General features: G+C 43.4%; 1 protein-coding gene across 6 annotated transcripts in view; it reads right to left on the minus strand.

The window, feature by feature from the left end:
* The window catches only part of ZBTB38 (zinc finger and BTB domain containing 38), a 44888-nt gene extending 29385 nt beyond the window's left edge, over positions 1–15503 (minus strand). Inside the window, exons 1-2 of one of the 6 annotated variants that reach the window (XM_066598152.1) lie at positions 14795–15442; positions 13985–14361 (exon numbers count right to left, since the gene is read on the minus strand). The gene's annotated coding sequence lies outside the window, so the exon portion shown is untranslated. Of the gene's footprint in view, positions 1–13984; positions 14408–14794; positions 15443–15489 lie in introns of those variants that run through there. The other 5 variants (XM_066598151.1, XM_066598150.1, XM_066598157.1 and 2 more) reach the window with 5 other exon arrangements.
* Between the last annotated feature and the right edge of the window lie 595 nt (positions 15504–16098).

The following is a 16098-nucleotide window of genomic DNA, read 5'->3' on the forward strand; positions in this document are numbered from 1 at the left end:
AAAAGCCCACTTAATAGCCAGCAATTCCCGGTTGCCTATATCGTAGTTCCGTTCAGTGGAAGAGAACTTTCTAGAAAAATAGGCACACGGTCTAAGGTTAGTGAGTGTGGAGGGCCCTTGGGACAGTACCGCTCCCACACCAAACTCTGAGGCATCTACCTCCACCACAAATGGGCAGGACAGATCCGGTTGTACCAGGACAGGCGCTGAAGAGAACGCCGCCTTTAGGTTATCGAAGGCCCTCAGAGCCTCAGAAGACCAGGTACTCACATCTGCTCCCTTTCTGGTGAGGTCCGTTAGAGGTTTAGCCACCACGGAGAAGTCTTTGATGAACTTGCGATAGTAATTGGCGAAGCCGAGGAAGCGTTGAAGAGCTTTCAAGGTACCTGGCCGAGCCCACTCCGTGATGGCTTTCACCTTCCCAGGATCCATCTGGAAGTCGCATGGCGTGATAATATACCCCAAGAATGATATCTTTTGTACCCCAAAAACACATTTCTCGAGCTTAGCAAACAGCTTGTTATGTCTGAGTCGAGCTAGCACGGTTTGAACATGAGTACGGTGACTCGGCAAGTCGGAGGAAAAAATCAGAATGTCGTCTAGATATACAACGACAAACACCCCCATGATATCCTGAAACACAGAATTCATGTACCCCTGAAAAATGGCGGGGGCGTTACACAAGCCAAAAGGCATTACTAGGTATTCAAAATGACCGAGAGGCGTATTGAAGGCAGTTTTCCACTCATCCCCCTCCCGAATGCGAATGAGGTTGTATGCCCCCCTGAGATCAAGTTTAGAAAACCATTGGGCACCAGCGACCTGGTTGAGGAGGTCAGGAATGAGCGGAAGGGCATACTGGTTTCTGACTGTGATCTTATTTAGCTCTCTATAGTCAATACAGGGCCGGAGACCCCCATCCTTTTTCTCGACGAAGAAAAACCCGGCACCCACCGGGGATTCTGAGGGCCGGATGTGCCCCTTGGCCAAGCTGTCCTGGATATAGTCCCTCATGGATTCTCTCTCTGGAACCGTAACATTATAAATGCGGCCCTTAGGAAGTTTGGCCCCAGGAATCAAATCGATTTTACAGTCCCATTCCCTATGAGGGGGCAGGGCTTCAGATAATTGCTTGGAGAAGACATCCGAGAACTCGGAGAGGTAATCTGGTAGGGGAATCCCCTCGCAGGTGGAGATCCCCACCTCCACCGGACATAGGTGGTTGGCACAGCGGGGACCCCACTCTACCAGTTCCAACGTGTCCCAATTTACTACCGGGTTGTGCTCCCGGAGCCAGGGGAGACCTAGGACGACGTCCACAGACAAATCTCTCATCACCAGAAATGTGCAGGTTTCAACATGTAGGGCTCCTATAGTAAACCTTACCTCAGGGGTAACCAGATTAACTACCCCTGCTTGCAGTGGAGTGGAGTCCACTCCTGAAACAAGAATCGGAGTCTCTAAACGTAACAGAACCCCGGACAGTTGAGCAACGAAATTAAAGTTAACGAAATTAGCAGCAGCCCCAGAATCAACGAAGGCTTGCCCAGTACGGTGGAAAGAATGGAATTCTAGGGTGCAAGGCAATAACATTTTGGACAACACAGGGAGTACCTTGGCTCCTAGACAGTCCTCCGGACAACTGCCTAGGAGCGGACGTTTTCCCTGCCATGGCTTCTTGGCGCAGGTTGCAATGCGGTGACCCGGCTCCCCACAGTAGAAGCAGAGGTTCTTCTTCAGGCGATTTTCCCGTCGTTGCTTGGGGTTCATGGCTCCCAGCTCCATGGCCTCGGTGGTGGGAGGTGGAAAAGTCGGGTCAGTAGAAGAAGTGGGCGTGGGGAGTGGAGTGGTCCGAGCGGCGTGTCTGGCCCTCAAACGTCGGTCAGCCCGAATAGCCAGCGACATGGCTTGCTCCAGGGTTCTTGGCTCCGGGTGGGCCACGAGTAGGTCCTTAAGACCCTCAGACAGACCGGTCAAAAATAGGTCTTTTAGGGCGGCATCATTCCACCCGGATTCTGTACAGTGCTGGCGGAATTGGGAACAGTAGTCCTCCGCCATCTTGCAACCCTGGCGCAGGGCCAGAAGCTTGGAGACTGCGTAGCCGGCACGGTCGGGTTCGTCATAAATTTGACCCAAGGCGGAAAAAAAGGCGTCAAGGGATAGTCGGGCGGGAGAGCCAGCAGGTAATGAGAAAGCCCAATTTTGGGGCTCTCCCCTCAGGCGGGTAATTACAATTCCCACTTTCTGGTATTCAGTACCAGAGGAGTGGGGGCGGAGATCAAAGTAGAGCTTGCAGCTCTCTCTAAATGCGAAAAACTGACTTCTCTCTCCGGAGAAACAATCCGGAAGCGTGGCTCGAGGTTCTGTCATTGTTCCTGGAGCGGAAGGGGGCTGCATGGGACCTGCAGCTGCCGCTTGTTCCTGTCGCTGCAAGCGGGCTGTTAGGTCCTGGGCAAGGTTCGTAAGGAACTGGACCTGGTTCGCTAAAGCTGCCATGGCCTCCATCGAGGGGTTCAGAGTTGCCGGGCGGATGCAAGGGTCTGACCTTCGTTCGGCCAGTGTTACTGTCAGGACAGTGTCCGGGATATGGGGGTCCCTGAGATATCCCGCAACCCCTGTCCCTGCCTACTTGCCCCCCTGGGCTAACCCCCAGGGCGACAACTGGGCGGCGGTCCCTACCCTCACTAGGGAAGCGGGACACGGGAAGACAAACAGACACTGAAGACAAACAACGGTAGAATGGTCAGACAATCCGGGTCGGCAACAGGAGGGTACGCAGTACAGGGGGGTCAGGCAAAAACGTAGTCAAGGTCCAAAAGCAGAGGTCAGGAAAGCCGGGGTCACAAACAGGAGACAAAAGAATACGCGGGTGCAGCTGGAAGACCAAACTAACACTGGCAAGGGCTGAAAGGAAAACACACCTTTTTAAATGCTGTCAGCGCTCCCGCCCCAGAAGCCGATTGGGGCGGGGAGCCTGACAGCAGCAGGGCTAATCAGGGAGGTGCTGGGGACACACCCCCAGTCTGCAGCACAGACAGTTACTAGGGAAGCCAGCCTGGTAGTCAAGTGCCTAGAGAAGCCCCTGCTGCCTCCCTAGCAACCCGGCGGCGACCAGTCTGACAGCGGCCCGGGGAGATCACAAGAACCGGGGCTCCCCTACGCCGCACTCCTGTAACCCGGGTGGCAGGACCGGTGGTGTGGGCACGGGGCCCCCGAGAATTGCTGGTTCTGACAATTAATAGCGGTTGTTCAGTATTGAACAGCTGCTACCTTAAGTCAGTGGAGAGGGGCAGGGGAGTGCGAAGAGAGAAATCTCCTGCAGCCTCCCCGCTGTGAGCCAGCGATACTAGCTCCTGTGCAGCTAGTATGTGCGGGGATGAGTGTCAGGAATCGTTTGCTCGACATTCATCCTGTCTAAATGGGCCTTAAGGCCACTCTCACTCAGGTGTTTTACAGCGTTTTCTCATGGCATTTTCAAACATGTTCGATAGCATTTTTAACACACCTCATCCTTGCAATGGGTGATGTAGTGCATTACAAAACACTGAAATGCACCAGAATAGAACAGACAGCGTTTAAAAACTGCTGTGTTTCTAGAAAAGCTCATCTGAGAAGCCCCATTGAAATCAATGTAGGCTCAGTACAGCGTTGTTAGCAGGTGTTTGAAATACCTGCTAAAACACTGTAAAAGTGCGCCCGTATGATAGTGGCCTAAGAGTAACAACTCTGGTTTCAATTTGACATCAAAGGAAATGCCACTTTTAATGACTTCCGCAATCTCAAGAGTTATTCAACCCCCTGAATAAAATGCCTCATAACAGCACACATTTACAAATTTGGAATTGGTGGAAGCATAGCTGATGTAGCTAATCAAGGGCCTCATTAGTTGCATCAGGTGTGCTTGAGATAAAACACATCAAATACCTGAACTGACTAGGGCTTTGTTGACTGTGTTCTTTGTCTGCATGGCTAAGCCAAAGGTTAAGGAAAATTGTTCCTAGAGATACAGATGGAAGCACAGTCCACAAGTTCAAAGTTAAAGGAACGCTGGCTATACAACCTGGACATGGCAACAGAGGAAGTTATCACTAGCTGCCATCATATACATGAGCCGGCAGGAAGTCAAAATCTTTAAAGTGACTTTAAAAGACGTAGCAAAATTTGGTAGCAACAGCTTGGGGATTCAGTTTTATGCAATGAGAAATCAAAACTGGAACTTTTTGGGCCTACTGATCAGCAGTATGTCTAAAAGAGGAAGAGTGAAGCATACGCTGAAATTAACACCCTGCCTACAGTGAAGCAAGTATTAGAAATTATAGGAGGAAATGGCATGTCTCCTGTGAGGAAGCTAAAGCTTGGGTATTATGAAACCTTCCAACAGGACAGTGATCCCAAGTACACCTCATAGTCCACCAAGGCTTGGTTTCCGAGGAAGTCTTAGAAGATTCAGGAGTGACTGTCAGTCGCCTGACTTGAACACCATAGAAAATCTTTGCTGGGATTTGAAGAAGGTGGTTATAGCATGTAAACCCAAGAATATTAATGAACTGGAGGCCATTGCCCAAGAGGAATGAGCTAAGATTTCTCCAGAACACTGTCAGAAGCTCTAGTACTAAAAACACTTGTCATGAAGGGGCTGAATAAGTCTGAGACTGCAGTAGCCGACTGTTGAAAGTGACTGTTGAATTTGGAGAGATCCCTTTTTATATTAGTTGTATTGACCTATTTCAGCTCTTCTTGTTTTTTTTTTATAAACAGCTGAAAGTTTGTAAATTTGGCAAATAAAGCTAATTTACAATGGGGGTGAATTATTTAAAATTTTCAATTTTGAATTAAAATTTTGAATAAGTATAAATCAAAAAGTTGCGAACATTTATGATACATATTTCAGTGTAATGGTAATGTAGTATTCAAATTGACACTGTTCATTGGTTTGGAAATGACATTAATAATGTCGGTTGCCATTACATATGGCCATAACCTAGAACCTCTTGGCGAGCCACACTGCAAGGAGTTGCAAGCCACATGAGGCTCCCGAGCCACTGGTTGGGGATCAGCAGTCTAAATGGAGCTTACTTTTATTGGTCCAAAATTAAAATTTGGTTTGTTGGGTTTTTTTTAAGCAAAAAGGCTAGCATTTGTGTTGACTAAATTATACATATACTTATGGGCAGTTTGTAATGATGTTTGTTTTTCTGATTGGTAGTACATTTGCCTTTTAACAACAAGACTATCAGTTACTACAAAATATCGTATGGCAGAAATCTGTGAACCCTTCCGTAAATGGTTTTGGCCAATTCTGGAGGTTGTCATAGCTGATGAATTTCCACCTGCATATTAGTCATTTCATATTCGAATTGTTTTTTTTTTTTTTACCAGGGTGTGGGGATTTTGTGGGGTTCTGGTTTTTCTCAGCCATACATACAACTTCTTTTATAATGATTATGATGGTGGTATTTGGGGAGTTGTGTATATTCTATAAGTGGTTAATGATACCAAGTATGTCAGTCGGGAGCACTTCTCAGACATTTACTTAATAAAACTAATGGGCGGTAATTTAAAAGTCCTATAAATGTATCATCACTTTACAATGTGAAATACTCGTGTTACGGTATGTTATATAGTGATTAGTTTTTCTTTGCGTGCTACAGCGCCAACAAACTGTCCTAACAGATTCAACTGAGATGTTATTGCTCTAGACACTGTCTTTAGGCACTGGAGATGTGTTTCACATAAATAGATCACATAAATCATGCTCTCGGGGTTTGTTTTTGGTGTTTTTTGGTCTATGGGATAATTCTCATAATTTTATAATTATTTAGTGGTGTATAATTGGTAGACAAAAATTTGGGGAAAACATTGTGGTGTGACCAACAGATTAAAAATGTAAAATGTGATTGTTCTCAGTAAGTGTTACAAGGTAATCTTCTACATATGATACCTTTTTAATGGCTAACAAAAAGAGATGATCTTACAGTAAGCTTTCAAACCTACTTCAAGTTCTTCCTCAGGCAAAATAGAATAGATCTGAAGATATATATATATATATATATATATATATATATATATATATATATATATATGTATATCACACACACGTATACATATAAAAGAGCACAGACATTGTGTGAATAATTTGCACTTTAAACAATACCAGAACAGGATGAGCAGTGGGCAGTGGACTAAATACTTAATTGGTCTACTGATAAGAATGTAAAAGGTTTATGGTCTTTAAATTGGTGTCAGGGGGTCACCAGGCCCATGTGTTATCTCTGCTTCAGATTTCTCACATGGTCCACTCTACCATGAAAACTTTTGTCAAAACCTGTTGATTGGCCCACATACCTAAGATGGGACAGTTTCCACCCAAAACACATTAAAAAGTCCATCATCTACAGCCAGGCCATCATATATAACTGGATCTGCTCCAACCCAGCAGACAGAGAGGAACATTTATACCATATTAAAAGGACATTTTTAAATCTAGGCCACCATCCCACTTCAATTGATGATCAGATCAACAGAGCCACCAGGATACTCAGAAGTCAACTACTACAATACACAGAGATGGAAGAAAATGATAGTGTACGTGTAGTGGCGAGCTACAACCCACAGCTAGAGGTACTAAAAAAAAATGCAAGACACCCCATCATGCCCTACACTAGGATGACCGTCTGAAAACCATATTCCCAGGTCCTCTTGTCCTATGTTACAGGTAACCTCCAAATTTGAGGAGCTTTATAATCAAGAGTGCATTGCCCTCTGACACATAAAAAGTAACTTATCCCTGCAATGTAAGGAGCTGTAAGACCTGCTCACATGTACTGACTGCGGGCAGGATACGGATCCACAACACACAGCAGGACTACAAGATCCCAGGGACATTCACATGTTCCACGTCCAATGTTGTGTACCTCATCCCGTGCAGCAAATGTCCTGTTGAGGGCCTTTATGTTGGAGAAACAGGACAAAAACTTATACAAAGATGAGGTCTCATTGCACACAATTAAAGAAAGAAGAATTACCTGTGGTTGGGCATTTTTCTAGCCATGGGCACAACGTAGAACATAGGAAGATTGCAAAATTAAAAGGCAACTTTAAATCTTAACGTCATAGAAGAATTTGGGGAGTACAAATGTATAACTATTTCTGACATTATTCACAGAAAAAGCCAAAAATACAATACCTGAAGGTCTGCAAAGCAGACACGGTCGCCATGGGCACGATCGCCATAAGGCAGGCACAATCGCCGTAGGGCAGGCGCAATGGCCGTAAGCCCTGGAGATATGCAGTCAGCCAGACAATAAAGTGGAGGAGCAGCTTGTTCCTGGCAGGCTAATATGCAGTCACTCACTCAACCCAGCCCAGATTGGGGAGGAGTGACTGCATATACTAATAGCCTGCACATGTGAACGATACCAAAGATGCCAGCCATAGATGGATGGTGACCCACCATACAGGATATCAACCCTGGCTGATATAACAGCGGGTTGCCCTGTATCTGTAAAGTGGGCCACACTGGCTGACATCTTGGGCTCCCCCACCAACTAGCAGACTACATACAAAAGTACTAATGCATACTAATAAAATGCGGGTGTTGCTACTGCATTTTGGCCAAAACGCATAGGCTGACGGGCCGCGCCGAGGCCACACCGCTTCCGTCAGTACCTACGCTAACTCACAATAAATTACATAAAATCACAGAAGTGAGGGGAAAAAAACAAAGACATTATTCACAGAAAAAGCCAAAAATACAATACCTGAAGGTCTGCAAAGCAGACACGGTCGCCATAGGCACGATCGCCATAAGGCAGGCACAGTCGCCATCGGCACAATCGCCGTAGGGCAGGCGCAATGGCCGTAAGCCCTGGAGATATGCAGTCAGCCAGACAATAAAGTGGAGGAGCAGCCTATGGCGACCGTGTCTGCTTTGCAGACCTTCAGGTATTGTATTTTTGGCTTTTTCTGTGAATAATGTCTTTGTTTTTTTCCCCTCACCTCTGTGATTTTTTTATAACTATTTCTGACACTCAACACATGCCTAAATAGTTCAAAAGGGTTCATGGTAGTGCGGAGTATATGAGAATTCTGGAATTCTGGAGAAGAGATAACAGACAGGTCTGGTGACTTCACCGAACTCCAAATTAGAGACCATGAAATATAAATATATATATATATATTATATAAGTAAGTTTGAAAGCTTGCTGTAACATCGTTTCTTTTTGTTAGCCATTAAAAGGTTTCATATCTACAAGAGAACTTTGATTCTCTTACTGAGAAGAATCACATTTTGCTTTAATACCGTACCGAACATTTTACTTTTTTATTAAAAAATTAAAAAATGGCAAATTTCCAATCTTGTGTTACTTAGAGAATAATTTGCAGGATATTAATGTTACAAAGCCTAGACTGTGTACCAAAAGAGATACATGTGAGAGCAGCGCTGTGATCTGCACAGTAGATAAAGAGAAGGTAAATGATAGAGTAAGCAAAGGTCCTTTTATGTGGGCCAATTCTGAGACCGATTTAACTTTATTACATCAGTCTTTATGAATGTGGTAATACCAAATGTGTATATATATATATATTTTTTACTTTCACAACTTTTACATTATTTGTAAATTCTTAATGGGAAAAAAATTATTTTATTTGTCTTTACCGTAAACATTTTTTTTTAACAGACAAACTGTGCTTTAAGGGGTATACTGGATTTTTTTCAACTAATGATCTATCCTATGGATTGGTCATCAATAGTTAATGGACAAGGCCTGCGGCTCCGAATCCCTATCCATCAGCTGGTCATCCATCATCATCAGCGTACTGGGGAGAAAGTGGGAGCGCCAGTTTCACTCCTATTGAAATCGTTGGGAGCAGCACAATTCTATTGCATTTCCTGCTCCTGACTACGGCTAGGGCAGGACGCCCAGTCCTGGAAGAGTAATAGCAGCACGGTGCTCCCATTGATTTCAGTGGTAGTGAAACTGGCGCTCCCACTTCCTGTGCTTACCACTTATGCTGATCAGCTGATGGACAGGGATCCTGATTGGTGAACCCACAGCCATCAACTACTGATACATGTACTATTATCATTTTAGCTTTTTCTCTTTTTTTAGAGATAGATCATACTTTCTTTGTATGTTTTTTCTGAACAGTTTAGAATTGCGAAGAAACAATAATTGATATCTACTTTTTCATTCTTTAATTTCTTGTCTGATCAGTATTTTATTTATGTTTTCCCATTTGCTTTAGGTTTGTTCTTTGTGAAGATACATTAAAAACCCCTTGAGTCTACCACCCAATATTTCTGTGAAAAATTGTGCTCTAAAGGTTTGGTTATCTCAAAGAAGAGACTAAGATACATACAAGATAGGAAGATATGAAATGTTGAAGTGTATCTTAGAAACGTTTGGTCTAGATGGGGATGGACTTTTGGAGACATTTCACTGTAATACAGGATGTTTCAGTCAAAGTGTAGCCCTTATTTCGTCTTGTAATTTGTGTACAACTGTACTCATTTTCAGGATTCTATTGTATATTGATGACTCATATCCTGTTTTCCGCTAAGAGTGTATTGTTCGTCAGGGGATAGATAGAACATGCTGGCTTGCAGTTTGCATTTCTGAAGAAGATGGGACTCATTTATCAAAACTATCTAACAATAAAAGTGTCCTTGTTGCCCATGGCAACCAATCAGAGCTCAGCTGTTATTTTACTAAGTTTCAAAAATGAAAGCTGAGCTCTGATTATGGGCAACAAGGACAGTCTTAGTGTTAGGTAGTTTTAATAAATGAGGCCTAGTGTTATCTCTGAGCTTTTCTCACTTCCTCAGAGTATGGGTTAGGGTAGTTTCACATCTGCTTTGGGAATTCTGAATGGAGCAGGAAAGGTTCTGTTTGTGGACGGAACTGAACAGCACTGGGTGGACCCTATTGACTATTACGAGGTCTTTCTGCCGAGCTGCCCAACTTTTTGACAGAACTAAAAGAGATGTGTGCTGTGCTATCAGGTTGGTTTATTTACACTGTAAGTTATTTTACAAGATGTTTTGTTCTGTTGAGATAAGAGAACAATAGCTTTTTAAAGGGTTAAGATAACTTTCTGTGCCGTGATATCACAATCTGGGTAAATTTGTCCCATCTTTAGCATTTCAGAATGGCTAAAATAGAAATGGACGTATAACCTATATCTAAGCATAAGTACTAGTACATAGTGTATGTATTTTTATAATCTGGGAGAAAAAACGAAGTCCATATTAGTATGATTATACAATGAATGATCACTGCGCTAGGAACAGCTGGCACATGACATCTTGCCATCAGTAATGCAGTACCAAATGATGGCCATGTCATGATATGTGCACAGATAATATGCTGGCTCCAGAATGCAATATTTGGCAGTCATGGGTAAAATTGGTAACTCGAGTGACTTTGACAGAGAGCAGATTGTGCCTGGAGGTAAGGTGCCAGTATTTCAGAAACAGTCGCACTTGTTGGCTGTTCCCGAACCACAATATCCGGAGTGTACCAAGACTGGCTGAACCATGGACAGACGATTACACAACGGCAGGCCACATGTGATTGATTCTAGAGGCAAGCACTGGGTGGCATATCTGGTATCTCAGCAATGACGTGCCATAGTGGCCCAAATGACCCAGCAGTTCAAAGGTAGATAAATTTACACAATTGCCATGTGGCATACCTTGCATCGATGGGGGTTCAATTTCTGAAGACAGACAAGGGTGCACCTAATGCCCCTGTGTCATCGCCAACAACAACTCACGTAGGCCTAGTAAAGATTTCAGTTGACCTTGAACACATGGCAGAAGGTTACCTGGACTGACAAATCCTGTTTCCTGCTGTACAGTACAGATGGCCAGGTCCGTATCTGGTGTAAATAGCTTGAAGCCCTATCCCATGGGTGCATGCATTATTGGGGTTCAACAGGCTGGTGGTGGCGATGTCATGTTCTGGGGAGTATTTTCCTGGCATGGTCTAATCCATTAGTCATCATAATACAATTTTTGAATGGTGACTGCTACAGGGACCTATTAGCTGACCATATGCACCCATATCTTCAGGAAGTCTTCCCCAACCACAGTTATAGCTCTCAATAGAACAGTGCTGCCATGTCATTGAGCTCAGGTCACTAGGAAGTGGTTGGAGAAACACAACTATGAATTCTCCATACTACCCTGGCCCCCAAAATCACCGCACTGTATCCCCATTGTTTGGGATAGGCTGGAAGGGGCAGTGAGATCTGCTTCCACTTATTCGCAAAGTGTGCACCAACTGACGGAGCTGCTGCAATGGACATGGGTGAAGTTGAGTATGGAGGATGTTTGCCTCCTTGTGAAATCTGTGATCATTCAAAAAGGTGAACCAACCCATCATTGAGTAGGTGTTCCTAATGCAGTGATCGATGTGCGTGTGTGAGTAGATATAGAGCTGAGAGGAGGTTCAAGCCTACAATAATATATATTTATATATAAATAAAATTAGGTATTGTTTTGGAGAGGTTTATACACATATAACAAAGAGTCAGATGCAGCATAGTATAATAGCATAAGGGTCTGCAGAGGAAAGAGAATAGCATTACGTTCCCTATACTTGGATGGTCAGTAGATTCCCCTGCATCATAGAAGAGTGGCAGCGATGCAAAGTGCTGAGGCATACTGTCATCTCCAGCCATTTGTGCTACACTGTAATCCCGATAGACAGAGTAATCATACTCCACAAACGATAACATTATTACTACAGTATAAATAGATACCATTGCAGCATCATATACTGACACACACAACGTTTGCACTAATACCTAGGCTATCCGCCCATCCTCTCAAGAAAAAAGCACAACAACACTGATTCTCATACAGCCTAATGTAAAGGCAGATCCTATTTTACTCCTCCTGATGCATTCATTATTTATCCGTCGGCCATGCATAGTTTTAATACGTGCCATGAAAGAAACCATTTAAATTTTCCAAATCACTAGAGGTTTCCTGCTGTCCTCTGAGAGCTGAAGGGTTAACTCGATTGTAATCAACGACCTTGGTATATTTGCACGTTCCATGTTATAGAAAGCCTTCGTCAGCAGCGACAGAAAGCTAGGTTGCTGCATAACGTTAGAGGTTTTTGTCCTCTTTCAGCCATTTTGCAGCAGGTTATAAAGTGGCTTAAAATGGCTGCTCATAGAGAAATAGAATAGAAGCTGGGGACTCTCAGAGGCTTCCATATCATATAACACACAAAGAGATACCAAACACCGGTGATACTCTACGTAATAGCAGGCATTTAGCAATACTTATAGCAGCTCTACATACGTGGCACATGCAAGATCACTTCTCATGCAAATGTCCTGTACAATAATTGGAATATATCGTAAGAGAGAATAGAAGACGTCACTACCAAAAGCCGCCATTTTCCTTTTTTTTTTTACTTCCTGGCAGCCATTTTGTGATATGCAAACTGACTTAAAATGGCCGTTGCTTCAGGTCTGTTGTCTTTTGTCCACGTTCCACAGCATGAACAGGAAGAGTATAAAAGACAGCAGCGCACGGAATACGGACGTCATAGCATGCAGCCGATAAATCAGAATCAGAGGTCGTTTTCTATATCCTAACGGCAACAATTCTATAAAATAAAGGTCTCCCGATGCCCATCCGCCCCAGGAGCTTTAGGTAGCCCTGTCCATTCCTACCAACACACATGCAGAAAGCGTCCGGCAGAAGAAGTGTTAAATGCAGTTTGGCAGACTGCGGACAATATACCGCATTTGTTTTTCCTTTTTCCGTCTTGTTGATTCGGATACATTTAGTGCGAGGACGTATTCTGCATATATTAGGACCCGACGGGGCTCAGAATGCTCGGCACGCAGCTCCGGCTGCACACGGATGAAAACAATAAATCATTTCCCAGCAGAGAAAACAACAAGCAAAAAAAAAAAAAAAGGAATATGCCTTCTGCGGAAAGCATTTGCTACTTGCCTGGTGGAAATTTTTCTAGAAATAACATTATCTTCTCTCAGTGTTAAAACCATTTAGCGAAAAAATTTTCCGTTGCCACAGTAACAAGGCAAAGGCCCAGTCTAGAGAGAGATCATCAGAAATGCTGAATCTCCGTCTTAAAGGAGCTTCGCAGTAAACAAGCACACACAGCAAGACAAGGAATGTTGGAAGAAAAAAACACCCTGTTCTGTCCGGGATTTGGATTCGTGACATCAAATCATCCTGCGTCAGTCTAGCTATTAACCCTTCATCCTCCACAGCGGCCTTTGCAGGCCTAAAAAAAAAAAAAAAAATTCAGAAAGTGGCAATTAGAAGAACGAGGCGAGACTAGAAACAACTACGTCTATTTCACTTATTGAATTTTCAGAAAAATCAAACTTTTTTTTAAAGGCGTAAACGTCCTTTAATAAAACTTTTAAAAAAAGTCACAACATTACGCTTTTCGCTTTCCTGGATAGCATGCAAGGGGTTACTGTCACATAAAGGCCTCACTTGATCTTGTTCTTTTCGGTTTAACAATAGCAGGGAACAGCTAAGATCTGTTTTTGGTTTATAGAGCAGAGCTCATTAAAATGACCCACAGTTGCTTTTTATTACATTTTACGTTTAAGATTCACTCTTTTTTCTTTCCAAGTCCGAACTAAAAGCCAATCCACTAATGTAACCGGAGAGCAACGAACAGTTAACATGTATAATTTAGCCATCCGCCATACTGTGGCATACACCTATTACTCGGAAATTCATTTTCTGCAGCCGAGCAAGAAATGAGGTGCCTAGAGGTCATTTACATAAAATCTATTTCTTAAAGGCAGATGGCATCTCCGTCCCCGGTACAGGTGAATCATGCATCGTGCCGATCGCCGGTGATGTCTAATGACATCCAGCAATCTACCTTACGTCGCGTGGTAGAGAGATTTCATATACAATTAGACAGAGTTGGCGCCGGACGGTTACGATAACAACATGCAACTTTCGACCTACCTCGATGAACCATTTAAGGACTGTTAACACCTAAAAACACGTTCAATCTTCCGGCGTGTGGCGCAGTCACGGCAAAAAATTAAAAAGAAACCTTTTTTCTATTCGGTCCACGCTTCATGGATATGAAAAGCTGCCGTTGGTGAAATCAGCTGTACAGCAGCTCGGACGGCTGACATGCATGAGAAGTGGATTTTCCATTGCGGAATGGGTCTTGCCAGAACGATAATCCACCTCCGGGTTTTCTTCATGCTGTGTCCTATTGATCCGGAGCTTTGTATAAATAACGGCAGGACTGACCACTGCAAAGGGCCACTTCTCTGTTCCCCTGGAGATCCGTCCGTGTCCCCATCACTTCCGCATACGAGAGGCGAGCTACACTGCTATGCAGGAGTTAAAAATAGATTTTTTTTCCATTCCTCCTACCTGCATTGCAAGCATATTAGTTTTCAAGCGCTTTAATTTGATATTCACATTAATTAACAATACAGCATACATTATTTAAGCCGGGGAAGGATTAAAAAGCAAGATTAATACGATCACGCAGCCTTTCACCGTCTAATTTTTTTTTTTTGCAAGCTTCTATTTTGCATGGGATGACGGTTGTATTAAAAAAAAAAAATGGTGATGCAATGTTTAGATATGAAAGCGAGAGACAGGAGGTGCAGTATGTTATTTACATACTGACAGCAGCGTCTAATGGATTCACAGCACAGCATGCAGAAGACAAGGCATTCAGAATCCTCGCTGCCATTTCAGCCTTGCAAGGGATGCATTCTGCAGCATCGCTTAGGAAGGATAGAGCCAGCTCACCTTTTTAAACGCAACGTGCAACTAATGAGGTGGACAAGTCATCAGGAGCTTCGGATCGAGGAACGGAAGGCGAGAGATGCAAAAAATTAAAAAAACAAAAAATAATAATAATTTCAAAAAAAGAATAACAACCTTCACTCCGCTGCTGTTCCCCAGATGTTACGTGACAGGCTTCTGAAAGATACCAGCTTGTAGGGTGACCGTTCCTGGGCTGATGCAGGATGCACACATATTATGTATGACATCCTTCTTCTAGCTGCAGAATCAACCCTACTGCTTGCACATGTTCTTCGGGGAAGGCTGATGTCCTCTTCAGGAAGGATCCACAACACCGCCCTGCATTCGGATTCATTTGCTCTCCTTTTTGTTTAAGTTTTATTAAAAGCCATATCCTTTCCACAGTTTGCAAGCCTCAGAGATCCAGTCATCTGACCGGCTAATTGTATTTAGGCAACACCCTACTTACCACAGGCTCGGCAAGTGCTAAATATATCAGCATTACAGCTGCTCAGTCGCACAGGAAAATACGTACTAAAGAATTGTTATTTCCTCTCGTGATCAAGCGATTCCTTCACAAGTGGATTCCGCTCTAACATTGAGTAATCCGTTGCAGTTTTTTCACTTGCATAATCCCAGTACTCTGACCCACATAATGCAAACAAGTCATAGCCGAACACATACTAAACTGTACGCACCTACTGACTGGTGGCTGGATTAACCGTCTGGCTGCCTGCTCTGCATATTTTACTGCACTGTGACCGTGAGCTTGTGACGGCAGGGACTACACAATGCATTATTTTCATGATACAGGGGATAGTACTTTATTTTTCATAGGGTTAGCAGTAAAAATGTTTTTTATTTTTATGCTACTTGCTATGGTTTTCAAGAAACAGGAACCATACCGTTCCTTAGCTAGCACACTATGACGATTGCACATTTAAAATAGTCAAATATCAACGTAAGCTGAAATACAGTAATTTAAGTTTAATTAAAGAGGATCTGTCACCCATACAGACTTTAGCAACCCTAATAGCACTAACCTAGTGGGCAGCATTCACTGAACAACTCCTCAAAAGTCTTGATAGGGGGAGTGGGACTGAAAACTAAGACCGCTATGTATGCACAGTAACACATTCCTCTTGACTGACATATTTCATGACTGCTTAAGGACACTGCAGCCGATTGGGTGACAGCCATGCCAAACATAATTAATTCAAAAATTATACATGCTGTTTTGCATTTAGTACATGCTGCCTAAGATACCCAGTAAGCTTATAAGTTCAGGTATTATTTATGTAATGAAA

The sequence above is a fragment of the Eleutherodactylus coqui genome, chromosome 1 (genome assembly GCF_035609145.1).
Source record: "Eleutherodactylus coqui strain aEleCoq1 chromosome 1, aEleCoq1.hap1, whole genome shotgun sequence".
Taxonomy (NCBI): Eukaryota; Metazoa; Chordata; class Amphibia; order Anura; family Eleutherodactylidae; genus Eleutherodactylus; species Eleutherodactylus coqui.